Source organism: Mastigoproctus giganteus, chromosome 12 (genome assembly GCF_048544385.1).
Source record: "Mastigoproctus giganteus isolate SK-2022 chromosome 12, ASM4854438v1, whole genome shotgun sequence".
NCBI classification, from domain to species: Eukaryota; Metazoa; Arthropoda; class Arachnida; order Uropygi; family Thelyphonidae; genus Mastigoproctus; species Mastigoproctus giganteus.
Window position 1 is genome coordinate 146,472,698 of NC_143586.1, and position 19,021 is coordinate 146,491,718.

Genomic DNA, 19,021 nt, shown 5'->3' on the forward strand with positions numbered 1-19,021 from the left:
GATGTTACCCCTGCCCTAACCAATCACCATACCATTGTCAAAGCAAAGTTGCAAAGCTATTGAATATGAGACCAATTTGCTACAGACAATGAAGCCTGTTGTGGAGTGGCCCATAACAGACTACAACATAACATCATCGGGGCACTGTCTTGACTTGACCTCATGTACACTTGTTTTTCAAAGAAAGTACACATGAGGAATGTCATGCAGAGATCGTCTTGAATCTGCACTGAGAAGGGTCCACAGGAACACAGATGTATCCCCTCAGGTGTATAATTCGCTAATTTCGCAGTCAGTGGTTCGATAAGATTGATTTTTTTTTTTTTTTTTTTTTTTTTTTTCCCCCTCAATGCCGCACCGTCATTGGTCTGAAGTCTTTAAGTTGTAAGACAACTGTCTCAGAGTATCCATTACCATTCGAATAGGGCTCAACAATTTGTTAGCCGTCACAAATTGCGTTTAATCCACCGTTTTCGTACCCGGAAGGATCCCTATGGATTTGCACTTCGCAACGACCTTACTTTGCCGTGCATTAATTTCTGAATTACCGCTTAAACCCTTGAATCTGTATTACCATCCAGCTGTTCTGGCGTCGTACACAAGTGCTTTCTTTTGTTGGACGAAATTGGACTCTTGTTTACAGTCCTTTAGTTGACGGGTAGCTTTAATTTCCCGAAAGAGACACAGCGAAACCAGCAAATTCCCCTGTTGATATATGAATAAGGAAGACGACAACCAAGACACATGAAAACGAAAAATGTAAAAAGCAAAATCTCCACAACTCAAAGTAATGAAATGCCAAACGGAACAGCCTTTTAATTGCTGGCTCTCTACCAGGAGAGCATTTGCTAAATGGCAACATTCGATCTAAGGAAACAACATCGAAATCTTAGTAAACACTGCTCGCTTTAAAATCTTCCTCTTGGCGATCAGAGATTTCCGGAGAAGGAAGTGAAGGGATTCCATTTAGAAGATAACGGACTTCTCTCAAAGCACCGTCCCAGACTTCTTTATCTGAACATCGTTTTTTTTCTTCTTTCAATCTTCTCCCGAAAGCTTTTTATTTATTTTGTTCAGTTGTGGTGCGTTCGCATTACCTCCAGATCGAATTAACGACTACCAAGGAAAATCCCAGTCCAGTTTCTTTCCTTCAGTGGCACGAGGAAGGAGAATAACCGGAGCTATGATAATGTTTCCTTTCATTCTCCTTTCGTCGGAAGTTGTTCAGGCACTATTCATACTTAAAGTGCACCTTTCCCCAAAACCGCAGTCATTTCATTTTTTCGTTGTCATCTGACGTGTTAGGAGCAGTTTACTCGAATAGAGCGAGGTTTACGCTGCTCTCTTGGAGGTTCTTAGGGACAGACTAGAATTTAATTTCGTGTCAGTAGGAACCCTCAAGCCCATTTAGATAACTCCATACTGTTACTAAAGAAATTTGTGATCCAGGGGGTAAATGACTGTGTCCTGAAAACTCTCTTGAAATGGAGTAAACTTTATTTTTTGTACTTATTGTTGTGGGGACTCGAGGACAATTTTTGTATTTTAGGTACAATTTTGTTTTAACTCCTGCTAACTAACACGATCCCCACCCCCCTTCTCTTATATACACGCACGCAGACTTTTGCGCATGCACCTCCCTCTTACACATGCTGTTTAGAAATTGATTTGGCATATTCGTTTGTGTCTATCCACTGGAGTTTGCTGGTAATGAAACATCTGCCCGTATCCAATTCATTCCCAAGGAGGAGTAACACCTAGCAGGTATTGCAGTGGAGAGAGCTGTCTCCTCATACCGTGCGGCATGAGGGGACATAAGGACTGTGTTCGCTCCTCGCAGATGAAAGTTTAGAAATACTTCACAATATTTTCTTTACTAATCTAACTGTTGTAGCTTCAGCTTGTTGTTGAAAGTGTGTAGTGCGATGTTGGTGATGGCACATCTTACAGGGTTGGTTGTAATTTGGTTTTAGGTGCATCAGGAACTTGGACAATATTGTAGCGTTTATAATATCTATAAGCTGCTCTTGTTGTCTGATATTTGCTGTTTTTTGGACGAAAAATGAGTTTCCTGGAGAAAAAAATCATTCTACCCTCGGCTGAGACGGACTAACTCAGCCACGTCGTGAAAAAGACCCATAAAAATTCTCCTTGTCATGGGATTCAAACTCAGGTCTTCTCCACCCAACGCGGGGAGGACTGTGCTACCCACAAGGACATCTTTCAGGGACAGCATTCTGAAATCTTGCTAATTTATAAGTTCTGATTTCTGGTTTTCAGGAATTTGATAAATGTCTTGAATAGCCAACATTTCCTGATTAGCACTTTGTTTTGCCGATAATCTTGGTTAAAGTATCTACTGGGATGAAAAGACTTATTGCCCTGTTCTAAACCCCTCTAAGACATTGAAAAAATCTATCAAACTCTATTTTAAGATGGCTAGTATGGATTCCATTGTGGTCGTACCCTTAACGATTCTGGCTTCCTTGGAGGAAAATATCTTTTGTTCTGCACTACATTACCAGGTTGGTTAGCTGATATAATGAAGATGGCCTGTTTGTTGTCAAGATTGTAATAAAGAATTTTATAAGATCACGATAATCATCATTCTGGAACTTTTATATCTTAAAATTAATAGGTCGCCCTTGCTTTAAATTTAAGGTATTTAATCTTAGCGATCCATCCCAATGAACATAGCCACATTCTGTCAACAGGACAAGGTTGCAAACAGTCAAATCCGTAAGTTATTACTATAACGAGATTCTAACCTTTATTGCGCTGCTCTTCCAAATGGTTTACCTAATGCGACCAGCTTGCTTCAAAATATCTCATCAGGAAACGAGCCACACGACTATTTTCTCCTCTTATCTCGTGCGCACGTCTATGCCTCAATTAGTGGCACATTTCGACAATGTAATTAGCAGGCGTTAATGTTGTCTTTTGTTTTAAATAATTGATGTGGAAAATTCTGATAGGTTGTCTAACCGGAATTAACAAACCTAACTCCATCCGACTTAAAAAGTTTACGTTAATAGGCACGAAGATTTAATCGGTGTCTTTGGGTCTCATTTAATGGGGCATATCCGCCCCCCTTCCTCCAATGCCCTTCTTATGTTGAGGATGATTTCAATACTCAATTCATTGCCCAAGCGCGATTTTGTTTTCTCGTATTAATTAATTTGAATTTGTTACACATAATTCCACTACACGATTCTGTACTGTGCTGTCTTTTTTCCAGTTTCCCCTTTGTACTATTACCACTCTCATCGCCCACGTACGATCAACTCACGCTCAGTTAGCTATTAGATGCAAGCGAGCGCACAGACTGAATGATAATCGTGCACGGAAGCAGGTGGTCGGGATATCAGGTCCGCCCCTTGCGCACGTAGATGGCTTACTGCGAATCACGCGAACCGGTCACTTCCGGCTTCTGTGGCCTTTAGCTGTTTCCGTTTTGGAATTCCTGGACGACAACAGAAAGGGATAGAAGGATGGAGTAAGGTTTATGGAATGTGGATGAACCACTTTCCGCATATAAATTTTGTAGAGCACAATGAATGTGCAACAGCGCATCTGTACTTAATACGACTGATAAACTGCTATCAGTAGCATTTGCATTGATCCAAGAACTCCAGCAGGATATGGCTGCTTGCTCACATGTAACTGGGTTGTTCTCAACGGACCCAATCGAAAAGGTTCAGCGAACAGCTAGCTTAGGCTCAGCATTTATGTTCCAAAACAGACAACATAGTGTTCAGACTGAAGTGACGTGTTTTTTTAAGGGGCGTCTCCTAGAATGTCAGTTCATTCGGCTTTGTGTCAGTGTGAAGAAGAGTACCACTGAAAAAAATTCAAATATGTAAATAGTGCAGGTTTGTCAGTAACATGTGGATTTTGTTGTGTTGTTCTGGCCACTTGGCTACCCAAAAAGCAGCAGTCACCTGGAGGGATGATTCTGGGTACTCCTCCACGCCACTGCAAAGTAGGACAGCAGATTATTCAGTCTGTAATATTACGGACGTTTTTCACTCACAGGAACGTAGTACTAAACCAGTGAGTGAAGCAGTTCTCTGTAGGCCCAATCCAGAAAGAAAAAAAAATCTCGTATTATGAAAGTGAAAACATAAAATGTGAATTATTCAGGAAAATTTCTGCAATGATCGTAAAGTACAGAGCTAGGTTCCACCTCCTCAATTATTCTCGCAATCATCAATCAATCCGTCGTATATAACACGCGCTCTTTGAGTGGACCGGGATTCAAATCCGTGACTTAATACGATTAACGTTTGTATTGACGATTTATTGTAAACTCCACTGACCTGGTGGTCGTGCCGGAGTATAAACAAGAACATTATAAAAAGAAACTGTTCAACAATAAATCAACTTCATGTCCAGAGGAAAAATGTCAATATTCTTTAGTAATTCCAACCATAAGTCATCATAAATTACACTGTCAAATAGCACGTATTGACATTACACAGTTTTGTAATCCACCCATACTTTTGCGCACTATTATTGGCACATCTCTGAATCTAAGACCCGAACTGGTCCGGCGTGCCATGCTGCAAAGCATCTTTTAAAGCACCGAACTTCCAGTCTAGAAGACATTCTGGTGCTGATACAAAAAGTGGTTGACTTAACTATAATTTCATGGTGTCACTTTCTAAGTAATTCTTTCTCCTTGAGAGGTAATTCACCTTTTCAGCAATTATGCTATTGCTGAAAGAATTTCCTGACTCCCCCTGTTTCGTGATCTCTTGCAGGGCATCTTTGGTCTTCAAAAATGGCTTTAAATCCCACTTTAGTCTAAAATTTTATAAATTCGCCGATAGACTACATATTTGTCATTCGGGAAGCTTTCTGACCTTAGATGAATACTGAATCCGGCGTAATAGCTCATTCGATTGTATTTCCTACGAGGTTTCGAGGCTGGGCACTGCTAGTACTGGAACGGAATTTCACCTCTTCCTATTATCGCGGCCGGGTTAGAATATGGACTCGTGGCAACACCGGGAAGCAGCCAGGGGGCTTTTGTACATTACCTCCGACTGTACCCGGCTACAAATAATGTGGCTGTTAAAGTGAAGGTTAGCGTTTACTTAGCTCCAATGAGGACGCTTCGTGACCAGCGAACGCCTTAGGTATACATCGGTAGTAGTCAGCAGTCGCGACGTACCTAAGGCGTTTCCCTGTAGCTGCCGTGATTTAATTACGGAACTCAAGGGGTTGTCTTGGAAAAACTGGTTAAGGATGTACTATCAGAAGAGCATTAATTGCGATTAAAACGCAGTGCTTTGAAATTTGGCAAATTAATCAAACCTGCACGAAAATTATGGTCCAAATTTTGCATTTCAATACTCCCCTCAATGTTCCTGCTGTCAAATAGTCAAATAAACTGAACTAATAGTCAAGCGCCTTCTCTGATCATCCCCATTATTTCAGTATCATTTAAACTACTTTTAAACAGCTAGTCAACCTTAAAATCATGAGCAGGCACAATCCGGTCCAGGAGTGTTCACGGGATGATTTGCGTTTTGAGGGCTGAAAAATCTGACATAACTCAGAAAAAACTACTGTCAGTCAGAGTTCGTCCAACTACAACCTCGATTTAAGTGGGGTTTTAGAAACTCCTAATCATCAACTGGAATCGAACCCAGAGATAGCGATGTATAGTGTCCAGAGGGCTTTGAACGTACACTGTTGTTGGCCTTAATGGGTCACTGCTAATTAGTTTTTTATTTATCCCTCATTTATCCGATTCAGAGTTCCCTTAAATGTTTGATTTTTTTTTTTTTTCGCTAGGGCTTCCGCGAAGAAAAATCCTTGTTCCCCTCTTCCCTTTTTCAATCTGCGTGCAATTAATCAAAAGATTATGTTGTGATGGGATTAACTGGAAGGACTGTTATGTGTGGCTCGTTCCGATAAGATACATTTTTCTTTACGTGTTTCTTAAGATATTTACGTAATAGGCTTAAGCAAGATCATTAGGAAATGTAGGAAGGAGTTGCTGCCTTTTCCATCGATTTTTTTTCGTTTTGTGCTCATTCTTCCATCGACTTTTCTTTTGGAATCTTTAGGGCACTTGGCCGTAAACACGAAAATGATATTAGGATGGAAGGGCAATTATCGATACGAAAACCGTGCACGCTCCAAAGAATCACTTATGATATTCAGTAATGCGTAGTCAGTGAGCGTGAGAAGTGTTCTCTTGTGGGATCCTTAACTATTTGTGTAACACGCAATAAATACGTTCCCAAGATCATCAAGTTAATTATGACATCGAACATCTGGTTTCAGGATCCGAATTTTTGAAACATCTAAGTTTTCCATCATCCATTGCACTTTGCAGAAAACTTGGGAAAGAAATATAAACCTCAAAAGTCATCCGTATGAATTTTACATCAAAAATAAAAGTTTTGAAAACTCTGGGAATTGGTCAAGTTATTTATAGAACATACTAGATATCGGACATAAATTATTTGAAGACACAACAGCGTGCCGTGGCTGCTTCAAGCAAAGATAATCAACTGAACGTATTGATAAATATATATATTTAATTTCACCGAAATAATTAATACCACAAAGTAGGTGATTGACGTCCAAAATCTCCGATATGTTTCGTACCCGCTACATAAGTGATAAATAAAACAGTATGCCACAATGGTTCGTATCTATCATCTACTCAAAATAATAACCACTAAGTTAAAATACACTACTGATGTTAAGGAAGATCAATTGTGGAGCTGTAATCGGCAGTGCTCAGGTGACGTTATCATCCGCTGGTAACATAACCTTGTCTAATAGTTGCCCCTTGAAGTGGGCACCTGTACCTGGTGAGGGGATCTCAAAGTAATGCTGCTTGTCTTCCAGATTAGTATCACTGGGTCCAATGCCCACAGCTTAGATTCCAGTCTACCACCATCAAATCCGACGTGTTTTCCGTGGGCTGGGATCAGTGGATCAATTTGACCAGGATCAATCACGCGAGGGGTCAACATGTCGATGCAATGCCTCTCTACTTTCAAGGTCCGAAAGCCAGAATACAGGCTGGAGGAGATGGGTGTGGTGTCTAGGTAGCCATGCCGTCTCACACCGTAGCGCATTTATTGATTGCCATGTAGCTGGTATCCTCTTGAGTTCTGTAATGGGTGAGAGTTGTAGGAACTGAAACGAATAAAAAAAAAAAAAAAACTGAGTATAATCCCCATGTGCAAGTCCTTAAATATGGCACCTAGCACAGTACAGGTGATCACCCATATGAGAACCAATGTAAGCAGGGGCGCCCACACCACACGGAAGAATGCTGTCGTCTCGGTTACCACGCAATATTATGCGGTAGATGACTCTCATAAACCGGTGCAATACCACCATTTTGCTTATTGGAGGCTTGAAGTGGTGGAATCCATGTTCGGTCTCCAGAGCAAAGCTCTGGCAAAACCTCTCCCATCTCTTCCAACATGCATTATGATTGATGTCTTGAGCTTATGATGGGCATTATTAAGAATTGTGAATTAAGAGTCTGTATCGCAAATAGTGTTTTGTGGAACGCGCCACCGGTGGTGTCCCACATCTGCGCCGTGGTACTTAGTGAAGAAGTACAGAATGTCTCTAAAAGCCAGTAAAGTGTAATGTCTGGTTTGTGTGAGAGTAGCGTTATGTTCTGTTGTTGTCTCTGGCTTCTTGGCCGCAGGGCCTCTAGTGGGAACCCGCGTTATCCCTCACCACCACCACTGGGATATGAGCCAAGCTGCCCGTCATACTCTGGCCAGCCTGAGCTTCTTGACAGAGGCCAAAAAAAAAAGGAGGGGGGGAGGAAGGATACACTTTCAACAAAAGTGTCCACAAAGCCAGAAATCCTGCGTTAGGACGGTGCAGACAGTTTAAATCCTTGTTGAGGTCATGCCAGTCGCGTCATGGTAGTTTCTATTCCAGTCAGATTGTCGAGTTGAGGGATATTTCGTTATCCGTCCCCAACTTCAGCGAGTTTTTCTTCTGATTGTGAAGACCGCTTGGGCAAATCTGCTCTGGGCCTTGTAGGTACTTTCTTCATCGAGGAGAAAGTATTCCTGGTTTCTGGGGTTACTTTGTATATCTGAAGAATTTCAGCCTGTTGTTCTGATATGTAGAGCACTCATACATGAGTTGCACCCATGATTCTAGTTCTCCAAAGTGGCAGTGTGGGTCTTCTATCTCCAAGGCTGAGAGTTTGACCGTTCAGACAATGTCCAGTAATTATATATGTAACGTGCAACCCCGGTAAGTACCAGGGAAGAGCTTTTGGATGCATCATACCTATGTGAGGGAGGAAGCGCCTTGTGATTTCGCCCTTTGGGGTTGTTTCCCCTGCGTTGCCATAAACTAAGACGGTGGTTGCTAATTCTCCTTTTCTCTTGTCTTATATCGTTTGTCAGGTTGGGTTGCATAGTTACATTGGTATTCCTCTCTTCAGTCGGGAAAATAGTCCTCTTTTGACAACCTCGAAGTCTAGTGGGAGGCATCCGATGATAATTAATAGGGTCGGAGTGCTGTACGTTCGGCACTCTCTACTTATGGACAGCAGCACAAATATCTGGATGGTTTCCAGCTTCTGCTTTTTCCTTGCCATCATAGTCTTAGTACTACATAACACGGATGCGCCATAGCAAACGATTAGTACGAATATTGCCTTATAAATGAGTGTTAGGGCTTTATTTTTAAAGCCCCAATCCTTTCTACTGACTCGTCTGATCATTGCTGCTTTCTTTTTTCTACTTTGGTAGAGAGGTACTTCAGATGATTGTGAAAGGAGAGTCCCTAGTCTATGTGAATTCCTAGGTATTTGACATCAGTATATTAAGACTGATAAGAATGTTGTTGAGTTTGAAGGTCTTCTAATCAGTAATTTTCCCTTTAGGAGTATGGATTTGGTGTTTTCTCCGGATAAACTTTGGTTATGAGTGGCTGTCCACCATTTTACTTTGTCTACGGCGGTTTTTGTTTTCTGCTCCAGGATTGCTCTAGTGTCTGCCTCCACCATAAGGACGAGATCATCTGCGAAGTCCAAGGGTTTGGCCCCGCCCAGGTCCATCCCCAGGAACTCATCAACAACGATCAACCAGAGGAAGGGTTCCAGAACCGAGCTCTTGGGACAGCCCCGTTGAACATTCCTGGAGATGATTGGGTATGTTGAGGGTCTAACGGCTCTGGGATTTATCCTATCTCCGCGTATGTTCTCTGTATCGAGTGACAGTGCCCTGTAAATGCCAGAGGTTTACCAGTGTGTGGGTCATGTATATTGTGCCCATTGTTCATCTGGCCTGTAGGCTGCCAGGCCCCTAGTGGGGCCGGACATTACCCCATACCCAGCGAAGGAGACGCCGGCCGGGTGTACCAATAAGACTAATTGTACTCGGGCAGGTCCTGCCACCTACTTTCCTGAGATTTCAGTGGCTAGGACCTATTAAAAAAAAAAAAAAAAAAATTTTGCGCAGTTTGCTTAATAATACGAATTGTTTAAACATTGAGTGGGGTTTTCGCTGAATGAGTTTCTTTAGAGGTATAATAGTTCGGGCAGTAATTTTGGTGTATTAGATTTGGACCTGTGGGGTTAATACGCTGTGTAGGAAACGTTTTGGGAGGGGAGGCAGAAGACTGAGAAGTAGAAGAAAGGGACTGATAGGGAAGGTAGTCCCTCGTTTTTAGTGGGTATGCCCATGCAACACCAGAAGGAAAAGTGGGGTGATGGGAGACAGCGAAAGCGTCGAACCCGCACCTGGGAAAGGGGGAAAAAGCAGGCTGGAACAGGTGTCCAGATGGCCTTCCTCAGCTTTCAAGGGAAGCGTCCAAGGTTCAGAGGATATCCGTTGCAGTTTTTGTATTTAGGTAGTCCTTTCAGGAATCATCACACCACGAAGCACTCAGTGGTGCACGGGGAAAGAGACAGTTTGTCGTTTCCATTTAGTCATCGCGGTTTTCTCGTTTTGTCTAGTCCGGTTGTCTTGTCTGATTTCACCTTGGGAGTGTTGGTGAGAACGTAGGCATTTTGTTGCGTTGCATTCTGTATCATCATTTTATGTCACTCTGTGTAAGGCGATGAGTGTTCTTCGCCTGGTGAAGAGCTGCTGAGCAAAGTTTGTTAGTGCTCCGTCTGGAATTGATGTCTCTCCACTCTTGGGAAAAATAACGAAAATCCTCAAAGAAAATTAATCAAATACCTGTTACAGGAACAAGATCACATACCACACAACAAATTATTCTCAGGAATTTATTCACTTCCTATCTTGGAGGTATCATTTTAAAATATTGTATCGTCCATAGTGTTTTGTGGAAGGCGCCACCAGTGGTTTCCCACATCTGCGCCTTGTACCAACGTAGTTTGTCCTCCGTATACTTGGACTAAACGTCGAGGAATCTCGAGTACTATTTTAATGTCTCGAGTATGAGACATTAAAATAGATAGCTGCAAGAAGCGCCGGACAATCCACCTTGCAGTTTATAAGTTTATGAAGAAAATATGTCGTTATATTTTCTCCTGTTGTAGCAGCAATTGACTTTAAAGACTTCGCATCACTTAGCATAATTTGCTGTGTCGGAAAAATAGTCCTCTTTTGACAACCTCGAGGTGTAGTGGGAGGCATCCTATGATAATTTGTATAATCCTATAATATGTGATCTTGTTCCTGTAACAGGTATTTGATGAATCTTCTTTGAGGCTTTTCGTTATTTTCCACAAGAGGGGGGAGACGTGGATTCCAGACAGCTGATGCTTAATCTAGAATGGGTGATACCCATGATGAATACAGAACGAATAATGCCATGTCTTTATGTAAATTTGGGCCTATGCCGTCTAATAAAACCAGACATTCTTTATGCAGAGTTCCGATGTTGCAGATATGTTTAGGGAATGATCCATTAAATTCTAGTGGAACTGTAAGGTCCTTGACAATACCAGTTCTGAAAATGGAAAAAATTGTAGTCTAGTCATATTTGTATATGAGTTTTATGCCTGTCTGCAACGGAAACGACACAGAATTTGAGGATTTTAAAGTAACCACTGGTTACACCAGCTCTTTTCTTAAAGAGCAGTTTATAGATGCCTGGAAAAAGGTAACTATTCTTGCTTTTACTTAGCCAGGAAATCTTAAATTTCCAGCATAAAAGATCCTATATTTCCAGAAAACTGTTATCCCGTTGTTCTGACTAGCGGTTTGTAGAAAATAGAGAATTTGTCAACTCTCGTCTTATTTGTTACTTAGATCCAAATGACCTCAACTCTAGAATTTCGTGCTGCTAAAGAAGGAACAGTTTCGCTTTGGACCACTTAATTAGAATGAAAACACGTATCGGAGATCCTTTCCTAAGAGGAGTGTCCTCGGTTTCCACTTCTTTGATATGGAAATGGGGTGCGGCACAACTTAGACTCGGTATTTTAAAAGATCTTTATAACCTCAGTCTAAGATTTTACTTTCCTGTTCTTATTTAAAACTTTTTATCCTCTAGTTTTTTCCAAGCTCGCGTGGGATCTAACCCCTCTCGACCGTTTTGCAAAGAGGATCGAACCTCAAGGATTCATTGCAGGCTTTATCAAAGATTACGTATAATTTTCATTCAGTCTTGTCCCTCGGTTCAACTACTGCTAAATTATCTTTTGGAATCCGATTTTAATATTCGCTTCTGCTGGGTCTCCTGTAATATTGAGATATGGGGAAATGGCCTAAGCTATTCGTGCGCCATTAGTTAAAGCAATTAATCGTTCAGTCTAATGATTCAAGATACCGCCCCCGAAATCGCTCCTGCGTCAGAGAGAACAAAATGTAATCGCACGATAAGTTCAAAGAATAAGGAGGATCTGTCAGTGTCCGTTGCAGCAGGATTTCTGCATTGGTCTCAAGGAAAATTATCCCACATTTGAGCCGTTCAAGTTTCTTAGAAGGCAATGCAGCCCTTAGCTTATCACCTAACAACTTTTAGTAATACGGATTTCTAACTGACAGGACACGGGCGAGGACAAAATCCTGACAGGCGAAGAATATGAAGCAGATCATTGAGTGCATTTAGAGTTATCAAAAGGCAACAAATTCCTAGCCTTCTTTCAAGAGGTTGACTTTCGGTTGGAGTTTTTCCGTCGAATTAGGATGCAGATAATGCACTTCTTTTTTTTAAAATCCCTGCTGAACTTGCATTGGATCTTCTCGACCTTTCTGTTTCCCAAAAATAAAATAAAACAAACACAGTAATCCTCTCTCTACCCCTAAAATTTCACACTTAAACGATTATGTACACTTCACGCATAAGTATTGTATTATTTATTTAAGGGCTTGAGGGTGTAGGTTTAAAAACAACACGCGCTTTCTAGCACGGAAAGGAGCATCAGAGCATAACAATTTCCATCAAATTCCTCATCTTGCATCATTATTTTGATCGCGTGACTCGCTGCTATTAACACGTAGATTCTAGTTTTCATTTAGTTTCGCATCGTGAATGCACACGCCATGGTTTAGTGTGGAGGAACACTTCTTCTGGAAGGCCACTCTGTTAGCTGCCTCTACAAAGCATTTGTAATCGTTAATTGTTTTAATACAACTCTTTAATAATGAAACTTATTCGTGACACACAACACGGTACAGCTGCTCTTGCGAAGAACAGGATTTTTAATGAAAATATCTGTAAGCTGCAATAAGATCTTGCCTAGGATGCCAAGCCAAACTTCCTCTATATGACACTGATCATAAACTTACTTTTTGAAATATGGTCTAGGATGAAACCATAATATCAAAAAGGGAAGTACTGTTGGTGTAGTAATATGCAGTCTTGCTGTGTGCAAACGGTGCCCAAAGACTTTGTTGACATTCACGTCCAGTAAATTACAGAAACACGAAAGAAAAAAACGTACTAATCTCCGATACTCACGTCAGCTGCTAACACGAGGTCAAGACATGTCCGCGTGAGCTTGTCGGATACAAAACTCAATTAACCTTCGAGAAAGAGTTCGTCACCCACGCTCTGTGCGCTGGTGAACACTTAGTCATACGCTGTTTGCTGGCTGAGTAGATGAGGTGAAGTTTTGTTGTTGCTGTTTGCCGAGTGCTTAAGAGGAGTAAAAGAAAGCCTTTTTTAATTATTATTACTTTTTTTGTGATTAAAACCCAGGGATATTTGTCACTAGTTTTCGTGTACCAGATCAAAGAAAATCCTCGTGTAGTTACCCGAAAAATTCTAACGCCAAATTCTCAAAACAACTTGAGAATCTGAAGTTTGTTTATCTAAGGTGTTCCCATTACTGTGAAAGGGATGGATGCTTTCAGGCATTACGAGGGAGTGCTGTTTACTTTTTGAAATGAAAATTATCCACAGGGGGGTTAACATCATGTATTTCACACGATGGTGAAGTTCAGGGAGTTTCAGTTGCATCACTTCAAAACTTGTCCGAATTGTCTCCATAGCAACTCCTTTCATGGAGTCCGATATCATATGATAAACTCGTATCTTATTATCCACGTACGTCTTGAAATGCCGGCTATTAGAGGAGGCCCTGAGCAATGAATTATTTATAGTGATGCCATGTTCGTTGGCTAATTAGGTTAATTATCTGCGAGTAACTGCAATATGCGTGCAAGGGATCGATGTTGTCTTGGCGCCACCGCTGAAGAATCCGAATAAATCTACGTGTGACAGTGATTCTTCCAGAGAAGTCCCAACGACACCTCTTGGTTCTGTTGCGTTTTCACAAAGCACTCGTCGTACGGGAGAATAATTGACAAGGGAGGGGTGACGTAAAGGATGTTTGTTGCGTGGGGGGGATAGGGGAGGTAGGGAACACAGAAGTCTTTTCCTGCGGAACAATGATCCGTGTCTCTGGTGGATTCAGCTGTGTTGGGTGACCTCAAGGGAGTACAAGTGTGTTTCATTTCGCACGTGGCATGTAAGGAACATGCGAAGCTTAGGGGGCGTTGGACTACGGAGTTGACGCTGTTATGGCGTGTCTACGTTCTCTGTAGTATCATTTATATGCACTGTTAGTTGAGCGCAGGGAACGTGGTTAATCAATGGCAGTGGGTAACGATGCTAATCCATCTTGGTGCTGCGCAGTAGGAGAAACAGATCGAGATAGGGGGGGGGGCCATATGGCTTTTTCATGTCGGGAACAGATTTTACAAATAAAGGAAGGACTTTTTCTGTTTTTTAATCCACACTGTAATGACCCGAATTTATAGTAATATATAATTTTATTGGAGATATTAACTCAGAACTCTGGAGAAATGTCAGTTTTGAGTCCTCTGCATTGTATAATGCTCTTAATTTTTCAGGATTTTTCGTGTTCTGCATTGATGTAATTTTCCGTGTTATCTGCGGCTGATCACTGAAATCATTCAAAAATTCCAACCATGCTTATTAAAGTCCATAAAACCACTTTTTGGAAATAGTGGTCACTTTATTAGACAGCCAAACTTCTATAGGTTTTTAATTAGGCGACTTTTGAGTTGATAATGTTTTACAAGCGTGTATCCTATTCTGTGGTATATGAAGGACACAATGTACCAGTGCCCGCAGGTTGTTGTTGTTTGGTTTTTAGGAGCATTAGCAACTAAGGCCATATTTCTCCAGGATATGCGGTGGTCATTCCTTAACCTTTCCACATCCTCCGTATTTGGTGGTGATGCCCGCAGGTAATGAAGGCCCAAAATTAAGAAGTTTGATGGGCCTGCCGCATAGCAGTTTAGGTCAACGTTCGCAAACGAAATTTCATTTATAGATTCTACAACTGGAATAGCAAAGCAGGAGCTCACTTATTCTGCCGAATAAAGTATTCAACCGAGTATATGAGCATTTGAGAGAAATTAGTTTTTTCTAAATGAAAGACTCGTTGACAGGTTCAGATGAAGACTCAAATTGTTTTAGTGGACTTTCTCCCAGAGAAATTCCACTACAACGATACGGAAGTGGTGGGGTAGGGAAATGTATTTGTAAGCCCCTGGCACCACCCTGTCGCGTTGGACTCTGTGTAAAGGGCAGCTCATAGAACAAATGTTCTAATCCGCCTCGTGTCTCTGTGAAGAACTACAAAAGTTCCAGATATGTGAATAGGATGAATTGTGTGTATTCTGTGTGTTGTGTTGTTCTGGCCATTTGGCTACCTATCACCTGGAGATATGATTCTAGGTACTCGTCCACACCACAAGAACGTGTGCCAGTCCCAGTGGAACACGCTGCGTCTCGATACGAGACTCTGACCCGCCTTATGTTTAAAAAGGCAACCCAGGTCCTCTGGGGGCCCCACTTCAGAGGCGTAGAAAAAAAAACAACGGATAGATATTTACCTTAAAGGATCAGTATGCAAATAAGTTACCTTGCTCACGGTGGAATGTATTATTTTAATTTTCAGCAAGGCAAAAAGATCTAGAAGTAAGCAACACTCCAAATATTAAGATTCCAAAGGAAAGTTAATTGCAGGTTATGTTTTAGTCTCTTAAAGTAGTCGAATATAGGCAATTTGAAACTTCATTAAGCATGCACAAGACGGAATTATGTCTTACTCATGTAAACTGCAGCCATTATCAACCCACTGCAGGATGGAAGCCTCCTCAACAATTCATGCTGAGGGAAATGGACCATAATCTGCCACGCTGGTCCAGTGCGGGTTGACAGATCGACCGTATTTAGCAGTCAAGGGTTTGAACCGCGGTCTACTCAAAGAGCGTGTGCTACTGCACCGCCGCTCCTGACCACTCGGCTACGGAGGCCTTTTTTTACCATGCTTTACTAAATAAAGCGTGCACCGCGAAGGAGTAATATGCCGCCGTAGCAGAGTGGTCAAGCGCGAGGGAGCATGAGCAAAAGTGCCTTGAGTGACCGAGGTTCAAGCCCATGACTGTTAAATACGGTGCTGCATCTTGTATCCTCTACGTTGTGAACACCCCTGACAGTGTGGTCGTCCCGGAGTATAAAGAGAATTTATTAATTGAAAGAGATTGCACCATGTTATAGTGACACTCAAGTTTTGATTTTAATCGTCACAGTAATCAGCTGATTTCTATCCAAGGATCTTAGTACATTTAAAACTGACGTATCCACGTAAGTGAAGTTGAACATGCAAAGTTAGCATAAGTAATTATTAAACTCGTTTCAGTAATACAATATCGTGCCGTGTTTAACAGTCAGTATTTAAAAAGGATGACTTGTTGATTCTAATTTTAGCAGGTCAAAAAGACAGTTTATTATACTCAATAGTAAATAGATACTGTTTAAATCTACCGTCATAAAAATGTCAGGCTGAGCTGTGTAGATTCCCTTCATATTCCATCCAAACAGTGCTGGACACTTTACTAAATTTTCAATTTTAAACCATAAGTACACAAGGGTAACAGAGTTCCTAAGGATATGTTATTCAGGATCATTATAACCCCACGAATAGACCAATTGAACTTATGCAAAGTATTGTTCGGGATAAAGGTAACCCCAGGGTTAATAAGAGGTACACCTGATACTGAAGGATGATAAGACTGAAGACTGTCCTCTTTGAAAAACAGTCACAATATCAATCGAAGATAATTATATTATGTTGGGACAAATGATATGTATCCTGTGTAGCAATTTAAGATTCTATTCGATTTTATTGTGAACTTTCAAACTCCTAATGCTACTCCAACAATTTTGAGCAACAGTTTTCAGTGAACATTTGGAAATAACCTGATTGGACTACACTGCTCGATAAAATTAACAGAACGCGTAGAAAAGGTGGTGTTACTGGTTCAGCTTGCCATGAAGGGGGGATAAAATTTGGTATGGTGGTGTTCTATAGAAGAACGACGAATTGAGTAGACAGCGATAAATTCGGACAGACAAGCGGACACATTACAGAAGCCAATACAAGATTCTCGAAAATAGTCACAGGCATCAGTACAGCGTATGATCCCACCAACGGTTAAACAGGCCTGACAGCAGTGAGCCATGCTCAATGTAAGGGTGTCTATATGATTCTGTGGAAAAAAATCCCATTCTTCCACCAGACCTTAGCTCACGAAGCGATCGAGGGGTTGGCTGTCGGCGTTCAATGCGATGCCCAAGCGTGTCCCACACTTGTTCGATTGGATTTAAGTTTGGTAATCGTGCTGGCCACGGCGGTCTTTGGTTGTCTTGTTTCAAGATATCCCTTCAGCTCTGATCTGCTATGGCGTTGTTATGCATGAAAAGAAAACCCGGACCAACTGCACCTGTAAAAAGTCGAACACAGGGTTCGAGGATCTGTTCTCGGTATCTTTACGCGGTTACGGTACCCCTATAAAAACATGGAGGTGATCGTTATTCCGCTCACACGAGAATGGTGTCCACTGTACGTCCCTTTCTCTGCTGTTGGAGGGATGGCACAGCATTTCTCTTTTTCTCTAGATGAAATAACGCTAGAATCTTTTTGTAAGCTAAAACGGAACTCATCAGAAGAAGCATTGTACCCAATTTTGTCTCGCTTCATCTCAAGCTGTACGAGTTAGACCACATTTCATACGTGTTCTGTTAATTTTATTGAGCAATGTATTTGTCGTTAGGAGGTGTCTGACTGCGGCTTATCACATTCTTACTTCGACAACGACCTTGGGCCTCTGCTACAAGACATTCTTCTCTGTTGACTAGAATAAGAGCATGTCGTTTGGCATGTACCAATACGTGGATCAACAATTAACCATTAATGTAGAATCTAATCACCATCATATTCTGAACTACACTCTCTACTCATGTAAAAGTTGTTTTATGTGATTAAAATTCCCCTTATCATCAAGTCTGGAACAACCCATTCAGTTACTGTCGCCGATTTCAGTCGACGCCCTCTTGAATCGGCTTTTTCCACCATGTTCATTCGATTACGCCCTTCTGAATAGACCCCAAACGATGCTCGACATCCAAATAGCTGAGAAGCCTAGGCCCTGTTCATTGCACCAACAAACACGAGACTTTGCAAACAGCATATGACAACCAAATTAACGGATCGCCGCTTAAGTATGTGCTGCGAGCTAATAACTTCGTGCAAAGATAAGTCTCCCGGGCCGAACCGAGCCAGACCACTCCCTCTAGCGGCATGATCACGAAGCTGACAACTCATCGTGATGCTGCCGCATCGGAACGAGTAAATAGATGGGAGAAGCTGACAAGGTAAGGATCAGCGCAACAGGTGCAGCACCGAACACCTGTACATAATGTACACCATCGCGTGAGCTCTGCTGGAGTTGCCAAACTGTCCGTACGTGACTTTTGAGGAGGATGGCCTTCGACTAGGACAGATATAATGGAGCTTCGTTTACTACTGGAAATTCACACTCGTTCGGTAGCCATGGAGACGCCAACGTTGTCACGATGACACCTCCGAGGATGCTGTACGTAATCGGGTTTCAGAGCGAAAGTAATTTTGTTTCCTAGGGGACATAAATTCAGTCGTTCAAAGGTAAGATTTGAAATTTTCGTAAGAAATTTCTTCACTTCTAATCCTTGGAAATAGAGAAGGAAATCAGTGGGATTGCATTTCTGGGAGTAAATCTTCCCTCTGCGCTCAGATAGTTTCCATTAATGCAGTTCCTCGCTCTGTCGGCTATGGCGAAGTAACGGAGTCAAAAGGAAATGAAAACGGCTTGTGTGGGGTGGGCAGGGGGGAAATTGGAGAAGTAAACGCAAAAATAACAACAAAATCCCGTTTTTGCCCGGTGCAGTGATACGAAGAAATGCGAAATAAGGTTTCTGTGGTTAATGATCCGTTTAAACAGTTCTCGTGAACAGCCGCACTCCAGATGCTTATTACATGAATGTATCAGAGCTCGCATCCTATTTGGTGGACCTTTTTACGAAGTTAACAAGATCTTAAGTTACTGGCGTTCACTATCAACTCGTCTTCTGCAGCCGGCAATCGAGGTAATGAAACAAACACGGCAGTGGCGAAATTGATTAATATCCAAAATATTTAGATTCGGCTTTCTTTTTCTGGGTATTAAAATACTCGGAAACTTTCCTCATTTCTTAACTCCAAGTTAAATGTGAAGGAATTGATATGTTCTCTGAATCA

At 41.7% G+C, this 19,021-nt stretch overlaps 1 protein-coding gene across 2 annotated transcripts in view; it reads left to right on the plus strand.

Moving 5' to 3' along the window:
- The window catches only part of LOC150077489 (uncharacterized), a 73,159-nt gene that overhangs the window by 23,351 nt on the left and 30,787 nt on the right, over positions 1 to 19,021 (plus strand). Inside the window, exon 1 of one of the 2 annotated variants that reach the window (XM_090386789.1) lies at positions 18,301 to 18,409. The exons of the other annotated variant lie outside the window; for it this stretch is intronic. The gene's annotated coding sequence lies outside the window, so the exon portion shown is untranslated. Of the gene's footprint in view, positions 1 to 18,300; positions 18,410 to 19,021 lie in introns of those variants that run through there. 2 annotated transcript variants of the gene reach the window in all.